Below are 14,854 nucleotides of genomic sequence, written 5' to 3' on the forward strand. Positions count from 1 at the left end.
GAAACACACTAATGTGGTTTTTCAACATTTCTAATTCCCCCCCCCCCAGCTTTATTGAGGAATGACTGACAAATAAAAATCGTATGCATGGGGCGCCTGGGTGGCTCAGTGGGTTAAGCCGCTGCCTTCGGCTCAGGTCATGATCCCAGGGTTCTGGGATCGAGCCCCGCATCGGACTCTCTGCTCAGCAGGGAGCCTGCTTCCCTTCCTCTCCGCCTGCTTCTCTGCCTACTTGTGATCTTTCTCTGTCAAATAAATAAATACAATCTTAAAAAAAAATCGTATGCATTTGAGGTTGTATGGTGTGATTCAAAAAAGGAAAATACAATCGTTTAGGGGCACCTGCATGGCTCAGTCAGTTAAGTGGCTGCCTTCCATCCGGGTCAGTCCGGATCATGATCCAAGGGTCCTGGGATCGAGCCCCACATGGGGCTCCTTGCTCAGCAGGGAGTCTGCTTCTCTCTCTGCCTCTGCCTCGCCCTGCTGGTGCTCGCTTGCACAAGCTCTCTCTCTGCCAAATAAGTCAATAAAAAAAATCTTTTAAGAAACACAATGACTTAATACCTGTTTGCCCTGTGAAATGGTCACCACCATTAAGTTAATGAACACGTCCATCACCTCACAATTCCTAACTAGTTGGTTTTTGGTGGTGAGAACACTTAAGATTATCCCCTTAGCAAAAAATTTTTAAAGATTGTTATTATTTTGAAAGAGAGAGAGCACGGAAGAAGGGCCTGACACGGGGCTTGACCCCAGGAACCTGGGTTCATGACCTGAGCCTGAGCTGAAGGCAGATGCTTAAGCTTAGCCACTTAACTCCCTGAGCCACCCAGGTGTCCCTCAGGTGCACCCAGGTGCACACGCAGCGCCCTCATCATTTCCATCATTCTGCGCACTAGATTCCCCAGAACTTACGTGGCAGCCATCGGTCCACTTTTTAGTTATATGAGTGGGGACTTAAAAAAATTTTTTTTTTTATTTTTAGAATTTCTTTTCAGTGTTCCAGAATTCATTGTTTACGCACCACACCCAGTGCCCCATGCAATCCGTGCCCCTTCAAAACCCTCAGATTGTTTCCTAGAGTCCACAGTGGGTCCCATTGGGCTAAAATCAAGGTGTCTGCAGGGCTGCGTTCTTTTCTAGAGGTTCTCCAGGACAATCTGTCTTTTCGCCTTTTCCAGCCTCTAGAGGCCTCCTGGATTCCTTGCCTTGTGTCCCTCCTCCTCCACTTTCAAAGCTGGCAATGACTGGCCAGGTCGTTCTCACGTTGTGTCCCTTTGCCTCTGCTGGCTTCGCCTTCTGTTTACGAGGACCTTTGTGATTACTTTGGCCCCACCTGGTTAATCCAGAATAATCTTTTCATCTTGGGATCAGCTGATCGCCAATCTTTTTTTTTTTTTTAATTTTTATTTTTTATATTTCTTTTCAGTGTTCCAGAATTCATTGTTTATGCACCACACCCAGTGCTCCATGCAGTACGTGCCCTCCTTAATACCCACCACCAGGCTTACCCATCCCCTCAAAAAAACCCTCAGCTTGTTTCTCAGAGTCCACAGTCTCTCATGGTTCATCTCCCCCTCTGGTTTCCCTCAACTCCCTTCTCCTCTCCATCTCCCCATGTCCTCCATGCTATTTGTTATGCTCCACAAATAAGTGAAACCATATGATAACTGACTCTCTCTGCTTGACTTATTTCACTCAGCATAATCTCTTCCAGTCCCGTCCATGTTGCTACAAAAGTTGGGTATTCATCCTTTCTGATGGAGGCATCATACTCCATAGTGTATATGGACCACATCTTCCTTATCCATTCGTCCGTTGAAGGGAATCTTGGTTCTTTCCACAGTTTGGCGACCGTGGCCATTGCTGCTATAAACATTGGGGTACAGATGGCCCTTCTTTTCACTACATCTGTATCTTTGGGGTAAATACCCAGGGTATTTATCTGGGTATTGCAGGGTCATAGGGAAGCTCTATTTTTAATTTCTTGAGGAATCTCCACACTGTTTTCCAAAGTGGCTGCGCCAACTTGCATTCCCACCAACAGTGGAAGAGGGTTCCCCTTTCTCCACATCCTCTCCAACAAATGTTGTTTCCTGTCTTGCTAATTTTGGCCTTTCTAACTGGTGTAAGGTGGTTTCTCAATGTGGCTTTGATTTGAATTCCCTGATGACTAATGATGATGAATATTTTTTCATGTGTCTGATAGGACTTTTTAAATTGCACACATGGGTAAGACCATTCAGTGACTGTCTTTCTGCTTCTGGCTTATTTCACTCAGTATAACGTCCTCTGGGATCGCCTACCTTGCCATGAGAGATGAGTGTGGTTTTTTTTTTTTTTAACTTTTTTTTTTTTTAAGATTTTATTTATTTATTTGACAGAGAGAAATCACTAGTAGATGGAGAGGCAGGCAGAGAGAGAGGGAAGCAGGCTCCCTGCTGAGCAGAGAGACTGGATCCCAGGACTCTGAGATCATGACCTGAGCCGAAGGAAGCGGCCCAACCCACTGAGCCACCCAGGCGCCCCATGAGTGTGGTTTTTAAGTAACAATTTGACCAAGTTCTGGGTCTGTGAAAAACTATACTGCCTACCCCCAGGTTTCTTGAAAAGTCTAAACAGGTGACCACACCTTCTGTGGCACGGCCTGTGACATGGAGGCTTAAAGATGGTTTTCAGTGACAAGGAAAAGGAAATCACTGACCAAAAGTGCTTACTCCTTTTCAGAAAAGTACTTCCCTCTGAGAATAAGATATTTGGCAATGAACGTTCGCTGGGGTGGTTTAGCTGGTCAGTGAAGCCATCAGTTCCGGATCCAGGCTCTGTCTTTTCATTTTTGCCTCCATCAGTGTGAAGGTTTATTTTTAATTGAGGTATAATTTCTATCCAGTAAAACCCACCCATTAAAATGGGTGTACAGTGTGATGTGTTTTGTCAGACGCCTTAGGTCATAGAATAATACCAGAGTGGAGACCAAGAACATCTCCGTTGCCCTAGAAAGTCGCCCGGTGACCCTTCCATGGCTGCTTTCCCAATCCATCCTTAGGCGGCCACCAACCCACCTACTTCCTGCCACTTCCGTTTTGCTTTTTCTACAGTTTCATATAAATGAGATCCTGAAGTGTGCAGCTGATCTGGGCTTGACACCTTCCTCTTAGCATAACGTTTTTGTCTCATTCATAATGTTATGTGTATCAATATTCTGTGGCCGTTGGTTGCTGAGAAGCTTCCATTTATCTGTTCTTGCATTTGCTAGTGGGTGTTTGTGTTGTCTTCAGGGAGGGACAATGGCGGATAACAATGTTACCAGCACTGTGTGGGGGTCAGTTCAGAGGGGTGGGACTGCAGAAAATGCTAGGAGCAAGCTCAATTTTGTAAGGAATTGCCGACCAACTCCCCAAGTGGCCATCCCACGTGGAGTTTCCGTGGCTCCAAATCCTCATCAATACGTGGTCTGCACTGTCATGTTAGCTTAAGCCACCCCAGGGATAATTTGCTGTCATTTAAATTTGCACCTCCCTGTGCTTGCTTGCATATAGGAAATTAGGATGGTACAGACAAGATTAGCAGGCCCCCTGCCCAGGGGTGACACACACATTTGCAAAGAGGTCCCATATTTACTGATAAATAAATAGATGGATAGACAAATACATAAGTAAATAAATGTGCACTTCTCTGATGACCCATGATATCGAACGTCTTTTATTTTTTTTTTTAATGTTTGCAATGGAAGTTTACGACACAGCGAACGTTTTAATGTCTATGATGAAGAAGGCAAATACCAATCTAAAAATATCCAACGGGAGTCTTGGAAAGTCTATTTCATACAGATGACAAAGAATATATTAAAGATTATGATGGGGGAACAGAAGTAAAGTAACATTAGGAGTATCAGATTGTCAAATGCAAGGAATAATGGCCATACCCAGTTTAAGAATTTGGGCCTGGGACACCTGGGTGGCTCAGTGGGTTAAGCAGCTGCCTTCAGCTCAGGTCATCATCCCAGCGTCATGGGATCGAGTCCCACATCGGGCTCCTTGCTCCGCAGGGAGCCTGCTTCTCCCTCTGACTCTGCCTGCCACTCTGTCTGCTTGTGCTTGCTCTCACTCACTCTCTCTCTGACAAATAAATAAATAAAATCTTTAAAAAAAAAAAAAGAATTTGGGCTTGTGGGAAATTCTCGGGACCACTTCCCCATGTGACAATTTGGAAATGGACATCAAAAGTCTTACTGATATTTTGTGAAGCAGTTGTATATCTAAAAATGTATACTAAGGAAAGGGTTAAAGTATTATCAAAATATTTAAATATAAAAGTAGTCTTCAGAGGTGTTTTTTTTAATTATACAGTGTTCAATTACTTGAAAGTACAAGAAGTTGTTGATCAGTTAAATAAATGATTTCTTTGCCATAAAATACTATGCAAGTATTACAAGTGTTATTGTAGAAATTTATTTTGCTATACAAATACTTGAATACAATGTGGCTTTAAAAAAGAATAAATATATTGTGATTTTATTTTTTATGCTAATCTGCATAGTATTCTTTACATGTTAGAGTGATTATTTCTTGGTGGTAGGATCATAATTATTGTTACATGTTAGAGTGATTATTTCTTGGTGGTAGGATCATAATTATTGTTTTCTTCTTTCTATGTAGCTGTACTTGATTTGGGTTTTTCTAAAATATAAATCATTCATTCTTTTCCTCATAGATTTTACATGTTCTAACATATACCAAATTCTTACCCTTATATTTCTTGTCTATTTCTGAGCAAAGAATATCAGGTAAAGAAAGTCTTCCTTTAATATTTTTTATTTTAAAAAATATTTCTGAATGGTTTCTGGTTCTTATCCTTCCAGATAACTTTATGGTTACCTCACAAAGGTTTTTTTTAAAATTTAATTTAATTTATTTATTTGACAGAGAGAGAGCGATCACAAGTAGGCAGAGAGGCAGACAGAGAGAGAGGGAGAGGGAAGCAGGCTCCCCACTGAGCAGAGAGCCCGATGCGGGGCTAGATCCCAGGACCCTGAAATCAGGACCTGAGCCAAAGGCAGAGGCTTAACCCACTGAGCCACCCAGGCACCCCTTCACAAAGTTTTTAAAAAAATTTTTTTATTTATGGGGCACTTGGGTGGGATCCTGCTCAGCAGGGATCCTGCTCCCCCCTCTTTTTCTGCCTGCCTCTCTGCCTACTTGTGATCTCTGTCTGTCAAATAAATAAATAAAATCTTAAAATTTTTTTTAAAAATTATTTTTATTTAAATTCAATTAACATACAATGTCTTATTGGTTTCAGAGGTAGAGGTCAGTGATTCATTAGTCTTACGTGATACCCAGTGTTGAGCATCTTTTCAAATGTTCATTTGCCATCTGTGTATCTTCTCTAGGATATAGCTATCCAAATTCTTGACAATTTTCTTTCTTTCTTTCCTTTTTTCTTCCTTCCTTCCTCGCTCCCTTGTTCTCCCTCCGACCCTCTCCTTTGCTTTCTTTTTCTTTTTTTGCTGAGGTTTTGTCTTATAATTTTTGAGATGCAAGAGTTCTTGGTATACTCTGGGTACACATTTCTTTTAGATGCGTGGCATAAGACATGTAAATATTTACTCCCATTCTGTGATTTTTAAAAAAAATTTCTTAATTATATACTTAGAAGAGCAAGTGTATGTATGTATGTATGTATTTAGGATTTTATTTATTTATTTGACAGAGAGAGAGAGAGCTTGAGCCCAAGCAGGGGGAGCGGGGAGGGAGAGGGAGAAGGAGGCTTTGGGCTGAGCAGAAGGACCCCGGCATCGTGACCCGAGCAGAAAGCAGACGCTTGACCGACTGAGCCACCCAGGCAGGCGTCCCAATGTTCTTCATTTTTTAGGAAGAGAGAGAACAAGGACCTGAGTGGGAGTGGGGGCAGGGGCCGTGGGAGAGGGAGAGAAAGAGTCCTTCCATAGGCTCTAAGCTCAGTGTGGAGCCCAACCCAGGGGTCCCTCTTGGGACCCTGAAATCATGACTTGAGCCAAACACCAAGAATCGGGCGCTTCGCTGACCGAGCCCAGGTGCCACTGACGTTTCTAATTTTTGTATGGTCCACGGGATTCCTCTTTCACGGTTCATGATTTTAGTGTTACTAAATGTTCTCTACTTAATCCCTTATTTGTCTGCCTCTTCTCAGGGCCTAGGAATAGAGAACAAGGAGTCCCTCTGAGTCAGGGCACGCCTCATGGATCTTGTCTTACAGAACATTCAGTCAGTAACTATTTGATAAACACTTACCCTGTGCCAGGCACTGGGGATACAACGGTAAAGGAAGTCGGGTTTCTGCTCTATGGAATTTGTGCTCCGGTGGGTGATGGACAAGGAGCATCCGGTGCTCAGGGGAGCCCAACTGGCTCCTTTCTGATCCTCTTTGCTGGGCAGTGACACCAGCTTCCAGCTGCTGTGGGTGTTGGTGGCTCATGACTCATTCTTGTACTCTGCTTCTCAGAGTGACCTTCTCTGACAGATGTTACTTTGCTTGAAGAGGCTATGAGAGTTGTTATCACCCCATGCTTGGGGGGTAGTCCTTGGTCAATGAATAAACGGTTTAGGGATAGAACAGCGCACACTTCTTGTGTCTCTGGGCAGGAAAGCCATTGTGAGGCTTGTCAGGCTCCAGATCTCCCTATGAGATCAGTCCGGAGGCAGGTTCTCTTCCCTTGCAATCACATCGACATGGGTAGCTTCTCCTCCTGCCCTATTCTTTGTACTTTTCCCTTCCACGGGTTTCTTCTAGGAGACCTCCTGCGGCAAACCATAGACACAAATGGTTTTAGGAAACACAACCTAAAACATTGGATGTCAAAAGTAGTCCCGGGAAACGACTCTGAAAGAGATTTTGGGAAAAGCTACCTCACTGGTCAGATGGCAGTGAGAGCCCCAACCGTGCTGGTACAGGGTTGGCTGAGCAGCCCCTCCCCCAGCCCAGGGCAGCGTGTTAATGCTTTCACTCATGATGAACTGAGATGGGATCCAGGAGGAAGGAGACGCACGGTTTGCGCCATATCTCTGGTGTTTCAGAGTTAGGGGGAAATAACTAAAAAGACTGTGGAATTGGGTGGTTACTACTGAGCGACACTGAAATTTTGAAGAGAGAGAAGAACTAGCTCATGTATAAATAACCAGTTCAGGGTGTAGCACAAGAGTCTGAGTCCTCCCTTAGCAGCATCTGCAAAGGTCCTCATGAGCAGTGGAGGTCAGGCAGAGCTGGACACCTGACTCGCCACCTAACAGTAAAGGTCGCAGAATTTTTTTTTTTTTTTTTTTTTTAAGATTATTTATTTATTTATTTGACAGAGAGAGATGACAAGCAGGCAGAGAGAGAGGAGGAAGCAGGCTCCCCGCTGAGCAGAGAGCCCGATGCGGGGCTCGATCCCAGGACCCTGGGATCATGACCCGAGCCGAAGGCAGCGGCTTAACCCACTGAGCCACCCAGGCGCCCCTTTAAAACATTTTTTTTTTCTTTTGTCAGAGAGAGTGAGCACAGGCAGAGTAGCAGGCATAAGCAGGCTTCCTGCTGAGCAAGGAGCCCAATGTGGGACTCGATCCCAGGGCCCTAGGATCATGACCTGAGTCAAAGGCAGCCGCTTAACCAACTGAACCACCCAGGCGTCCCAAGGTCGCAGAATTTCAGCGAAGGTTGTTTTTGCTATTGAAGCAAGTTTCCAACATCCAAGTCAGGATCTTGATGGCGAATGAGTAGGAATGCAAATCCCCGGGCAGATGAAGTTGAAAACTTTGAGCCTCCACATTCTCCTAAGCCTGCATAAAGGAGAAACACAGGAGGAAAACTGGGTTTCCCCAAAATATAGACATACACACATCTGAAGAAAGACAGAGATTGGAGGGAGGCATCTACAAGTCAAAATCCACCAAGGGTTGCCTCCAGAAGCTGGAACAAACTAGGAAAGCTCCTTCCCTACAGTTTTCACAGGGAGCATGGTCCTGCTAACACTTAGGTATTGGACTTCTGGCTTCTACAACTGTGAGACAATAAATCTCCACTGAAACAAGATAGTGAAGAACGGTGGAAAAAACGTATTAATAGCACAATTGGTAGTAGCTATAGACGTATGTATTCCCACAGCCACAGGGCAGGATTCAATGACATAATTAGTTGCTCCATAATCATCAGAATTTCATGCTACACATCTCAGAACTAAAGGTCTCAGTTAATGAAAGGATCCTTAATACTTATTCCTCTGATATCACTTCCTGACCTGTGTTTGGATCTTCAGGGTCACACACACCTTTGTTTTTCTGTGTGAATACTGAACCTCTCCCTCTCCCCCCAAAATGCATGTTTCAATCTTTTTCAAGTGTAATAGTCTTTGAAGTTGACCTACCAGTGTAAGACTCACCTCTCCACCTCTCCCTATGGGTTGCAAAGCAAATTTGAGAAAGAATGTTGAGGCGGAATACTGAGTCCTTGGGAATAAACAGGCTCTAGTTTTGGCTAAAAAAAAAAAACCCTGAGGTGTGGGGTTCCCAGATTCCTGGTGAGAGGGCAGCTTCCTCCTTTCTTCCTGTAGTGCTCTGTGGCTCTTACAGATGCCACATTCTCATTTCAAAGTTTTGAGTCTGCAGTCTTTTGTTTTTTTTTTTGTCTAATTGCTCAGGCTAGAACTTCCCATACTGTGTTTAACAAAACAGACAAAAGTAGGTATCCATGTCTTATTATTGGTCTTTCATTATCAAGTATGTTATTAGCTGTGGGTTTTTATAGCTAGCCCTTACTACGTTAAGGAAGTTCCCCTCTAGTCCTTGTTTATTGAGTGTTTTTGTCACGAAAGGGTGCTGGATTTTGTCAAAAGCTTTCTCTGCATCACTTGGAGTGATAATATGTTTTTCCCCTTCAATTTATCAATTTGGTATATGACATGGGTTGATTTTTTTATGTTGAACCATTCTTGCATTCTGGAAATAAATCTCTATTTTATTTATGTCTGCTCTTTTATTTTGTCCTTTGTTCTGTGGGTGTCGTAACTTGACATTCCTTTTCTAGTTTCTGAAGGTATGCAGTGAACTTATTGATTTGAGATCTTTAAAAATTGTTTTTATTTTTATTTTTAGTTATTTATTTTTAAAGACTTATTTATTTGTCAGAGAGAGAGAGAGCACACACAAGCAGACAGAAGCGAAGAGAGAAGCAGGCTCCCTGCCGAGGAAGAAGCCCGATTCAGGACTCGATCCCAGAACCTGGGGATCATGACCCAAGCCGAAAACATCGGCTTAACCAACTGAGCTACCCAGGTGTCCTGAAATCTTTTTTTAAAAATATATGCATTTACATCTGTAAATTTCCCTCATAGTACTGCTTTTGCTACATCCTACTCATTTTGGTAGGTTGTTTTTGAACTTTCATTCATTTTAAGATATTTTCTAACTTCTCTTATGATTCCTTCTTTGACACATTAGTTGTTTAAAATCGTACTGCTTAATTTCTACATATTTGTGAAATTTCCGGTTTTCCTTCTGTGATTAATGTCTGGTTTCATCCACTCAATTGTTCTTTGGAAAAAGTTCTGTATATGGAGTCAATCTTAAAAAATATTATTAAGACTTCTTTTATGGAACAACATAGGGTCTATCCTGAATAATGTGGAATGTACTTGGGAAGGATACGTATTCTGCTAGTGTTAGACCAAGTGCTCTGTGTATGTGTGAAGTTTATCATGTTGTTCATCTTCTGTTTCCTTATTGACCTTCTATCTGATTGTTATAGTCATTATTGAGGGTGATGTATTGAAGTCTACAACAATTATTGTTGAACTGTCTAAACTTGCTTCAGTTTTTTCAATATTTGCTTCCTATATTTGGGGGCTCTTTTATTAGGTGTACATATGTTTATTATTGTTATATCTTTTTGTTGTTTTGAACCTTTAACGGTATATAATGTCCTTCTTTGTGTCTTGTGATCTTTTTGATTTAAGGTTTATTTTGTTTGGCAATACTATAGCCTCCCAGCTTTTCTTTGGAATAATTTGAATGGAATAATTTTTCCCACCTCTTTACTTTCAACCTTTGTGTGTCTTTGCATGTAAAATGAGTCTCTTGTGGACAGACTGGAACATGGAACATGTTTGTTTGTTCGTTTGTTTGACATTTTGGCTTTTGTTTTCCTTTTTTTTTTTTTTTTGCCAATGTGCCAATGTCTTCCTTTTATTCTATTCTATTCTTTAATAGATTTTATTTATTTATTTATTTGTTTGTTTAAGAGAGAGAGAGTGAGAGAATGAGCAAGAGAACACAAGCAGGGGGAGCAGCAGAGGGAGAGGGAAAAGCAGAATCCCCACTGAGCAGGGAACCCAATGTGAGACTCAATTCCAGCTGAGCTGAAGGCAGATGCTTAACCAACTGAGCCACCCAGCACCCCTAATATCTTGGGAATTACAATTAACATTTTAGTATCGCAACCTACTTTTATTTATTTATTATTTTTAAATTTTTAAAAAATTAACATATAATGTCTTGTTTGCTTCAGGGGCAAAGGCCTGTGAATCTTCAGTCTTACACAATTCACAGCATTCACCGTGGCACATACCTTCCCCAATGTCTATCACAAACCACCCCATCCCCCCCACCCAGCTCCTCTCCACTCCAGCAACCTTCAGTTTCTTTCCTGAAATTAAGAGTCTTTCATGGTTTTTCTTCTTCCCCGGTCCTATCTTGTTTTATTTTTTCCCTCCCTTCCCCCCATGACCACTACTCTGCCTCTCAAATTCCTCATATCAGAGAGATCATATGATAATTGTCTTTCTCTGATTGACTTACTTCACTTAGCATAATACCCTCTAGTTCCATCCACATCGTTGCAAATGGCAAGATTTTGTTTCTTTTGATGGCTGCAGAGTATTCCAATGTATATATATATACCACATCTTTATCCATTCATCTGTTGATGGACATATAGGTTCTTTCCGTAGTTTGACTGTTGTGGACATTGCTGTTATAAATGTTCGGGTGCATGTGCCCCTTTGGATCACTACATTTGTATCTTTAGGATAAATATCCAGTAGTGCAATTGGTGGGTCATAGGGTAACTCTATTTTCAACTTTTTGAGGAACTCCATACTGTTTTCCAGAGTGGCTGCATTAGCTTGACTTCCTGCCAACAGTGTAGGAGGGTTCCTCTTTCTCAGTATCCTGGCCAACATTTGTTGTTTACTGACTAGTTAATTTTAGCCATTCTGACTCGTGTGAGGTGGTATCTCACTGTGGTTTTGATTTGTATTTTCCTGATGCCAAGTGATGTTGAGCACTTTTCATGGGTCTGTTGGCCATTTGGATGTCTTCTTTGCAAAAGTGTCTGTTCATGTCTTCTGCCCATTTTTTGATTGGATTATTTGTTCTTTGGGTGTTGGGTTTGATAAGTTCTTTATAGGTTTTCGATACTAACTCTTTATCTGATACATCATTTGCAAATATCTTCTCCCATTCTGTCGGTTGTCTTTTGGTTTTGTTGACTGTTTCCTTTGCTGTGCAAAAGCTTTTGATCTTAATGAAGTCCCAATAGTTAATTTTTGTCCTTATTTCCCTAGGCTTTGGTGATGTTTCTAGAAAGAAGTTGCTGCGGCTGAGGTCAGAGAGGTTGCTGCCTGTGTTGTCCTCAAGGATTTTGATGGCTTCCTATGTCACATTGAGGTCTTTCATCCATTTTGAGTCTAGTTTTGTGAGTGGTATAAAGAAATGGTCCAGTTTCTTTCTTCTGCATGTGGCTGTCCAATTTTTCCAACACCATTTGTTGAAGAGACTGTCTCTTTTCCATTGGACAGTCTTTCCTGTTTTGTGGAATATTAGTTGACCATAGAGTTGAGGGTCCATTTCTGGGTTCTCTATTCTGTTCCGTTGATGTATGTATCTGTTATTGTGCCAGTACTGTCTTGATGATGACAGCTTTGTAATAGAGCTTGAAGTCTGGAATTGTGATGCCACCAACTTTGGCTTTCTTTTCCAACATTCCCCTGGCTATTTGGGGTCTTTCCTGGTTCCATATAAATTTTAGGATTATTTATTCCATTTCTTTGAAAATAATGGTATTTTGATAGGGATTGCATTAAATATGTAGACTGCTCTAGGTAATACAGACATTTTCACAATATTTTTTCCAATCCATGAGCATGGAACGTTTTTCCATTTCTTTGGGTCTTCCTCAATTTCTTTCATGAGTACTTTATAGTTTTCTGAGTACAGATTCTTTGTCTCTTTGGTTAGGTTTTATTTATTTATTTTTTTTAGGATTTTATTTATTGCTTTATTTGACACACACAGAGAGAGAGAGAGAGAGAGATCACAAGTAAGCAGGTGGAAGATGGGGGTGGGAGGGAAGCAGGCTTCTTGCCGAGCAGAGAGCCCGATGCAGGGCTTGATCCCAGGACCTTGAGACCATGACCTGAGAAGAAGGCAGAGGCTTAACTCTCTGCACAGCCCAGGCGCCCCTCTTTGGTTAGGTTTATTCCTAGGTAGCAACCTAGTTTTAATAATACCAACTTATTGGGGCGCCTGGGTGGCTCAGTGGGTTAAGCCGCTGCCTTCGGCTCAGGTCATGATCTCAGGGTCCTGGGATCGAGTCCCGCATCGGGCTCTCTGCTCGGCAGGGAGCCTGCTTCCTTCTCTCTCTCTCTGCCTGCCTCTCAGTGTACTTGTAATTTCTCTCTGTCAAATAAATAAATAAAATCTTAAAAAAAAATAATACCAACTTATTTTCAATAATATAAAAACATTCAGCTCCTGTACATCTCCGCCCCATAAATAAATAAAATCTTTAAAAAAAATAATACCAACTTATTTTCAATAATATAAAAACATTCAGCTCCTGTACATCTCCGCCCCTCCTCCTTCTTTATATTATTATTGTCACAGAATGCATTTTTTTTAAGATTTCATTTATTTATTTGTGTGTGTGTGTGTGTGTGTGTGTGTGTGTGTGTGAGTGTGTGAGAGAGAGAGAGAGAGAAAGGGAGGGCACAAGCAGGAGGAGCAGCAGGTAGAAGGAGAAGCAGGTTTCCGCTGAGCAAAGAGCCTGATACAGGACTCGATCCCAGGACCCTGGGATCATGACCTGAGCCGAAGGCAGACACTTAACTGACTGAGCCACTCAGGGATCCCACAGATGGCATTTTTGTTCTTTGTGTTCCCTTTAGCATATGATTATTGTTTTGTGCCTTTGCCTTTGAAATGAAAGTTTGGTTTAACATTAGAAATCAGTTACAATAATTCATTACATGAGCAAAATGAAGGAAAAAAATAACAGCATCTCAAAATATACAGAAGCAGCATTTAATAAATTCGCATCTTCTAATGATAAAAACTTGCAGCAATCTAGAAATAGAACATTCTTCATTTGCTAAAGAGTATCCACAAAATACCTAAAACAACAACATACTTAACGGGGGGCGGTTGAAATCAGAATTGCTATCACCACTTCCTATTAATGTCCCACTGAGGTCCTAGCCAGTACAGCAACACAGAAGTGGAAGCAAAAGGATTGAATAAGGAGAAATAAAAGTCATTACTTAGAGGTCACATTATTATGTAGGTAGAAAATGAAAGGAAACTACATTTAGATTTTATAAAATAATTTAGCCAGGTCATTGGATATAAAATCAAAATAGAAAAATCAGTGGGTTTCTATGTATCAACATCTCTAGAAAAAGATATTTGGAAATTATGCCATTTATAAGAACATCAAAAAAAATTAAGTGCTTGTGACTAAGTAAGTATAAGTAGTGTAAGAATTCTATACACAAAACTGTAAGACATTATTGAGGGAACTAACTAGAATCTAAGTAAATAGAAGGATATACTGTGGTCATGGATTGGAAGACAATATTCTGAAGACATTAATTCTACATTAACATCTATCGATCTGTAGATTCAATGCAATCTCTGCAATGTCTCACCAGGACGTATGTATATGATGCTGACTCAGAAAACCCCCAGAAATGCAAATGACCCAAAACAGCCAGGACAGTTTTCAAGAAGAGAAACAAAATGGAGAGCTACTAGTCCAGATGTTAAGACCTATCATAAGGCCACAGTAATTTAGACAATGCTGTTCGTGCAAGGATGGATTGTCATCCAGGGGGATTATAAACATAAAAGTGAAAGGAAAATCAATAAAGTTTAAAGAAAGAGGAGATTTCTATTCTTATAGGAGAATATTTATTTATGTGAGGGCATGCAAATATTTTAAAAAACAACACAAAAATATTACCTATGTAAAGGAAGATATTAGATTTATTATTAAATTAAATATTATTCTCATAGTATATGAAAAGTAAGATCTTCTGTTTTTCAAAAGATATCAGTTCAGAGAATGAAAAGGTAATCCACAGAGTGAGAAAGAAAATTTGCCAAAAAAAAAAAAAAAAAAAAAGTAATTGACAAAAGGGCTCACTTACAGATTGTATAAAGAATTCTTATAAGTCAAAAAGAAAAAGGATGCCTGGGTGGCTCAGGTCATGATCCCAGGGTCCTGGGAAGGAGCCCTGCACTTCTCTCTCTCCCTCTCCCTCTGCCCCCTCCCCCCCCCCCTGCTTATTCACACACACACACACACACACACACACACACACGCACACACGCACACACGCTCTCTCTCTCTCTCTCGTAAATAAATAATATCTTAAAAAAAGACAACCTATTTAAAAAAGGGTTTTAAGACTTCACATAAGGGGCGCCTGGGTGGCTCAGTGGGTTAAGCCTCTGCCTTTGGCTCAGGTCATGACCTCAGGGTCCTAGGATCAAGCCATGCATCAGGCTCTCTGCTCAGCACGGAGCCTGCTTCCCCCTCCCCCTCTGCCTCTCTGCCTACTTGT

At 41.3% G+C, this 14,854-nt stretch overlaps 1 pseudogene; it reads left to right on the forward strand.

The window, feature by feature from the left end:
• Positions 1-3,523: 3,523 nt before the first annotated feature.
• LOC132012722 (U6 spliceosomal RNA) lies at positions 3,524-3,621 on the forward strand (annotated as a pseudogene).
• The last annotated feature ends 11,233 nt before the right edge of the window (positions 3,622-14,854 follow it).

Source organism: Mustela nigripes, chromosome 2, assembly GCF_022355385.1.
Source record: "Mustela nigripes isolate SB6536 chromosome 2, MUSNIG.SB6536, whole genome shotgun sequence".
Classification (NCBI taxonomy): Eukaryota; Metazoa; Chordata; class Mammalia; order Carnivora; family Mustelidae; genus Mustela; species Mustela nigripes.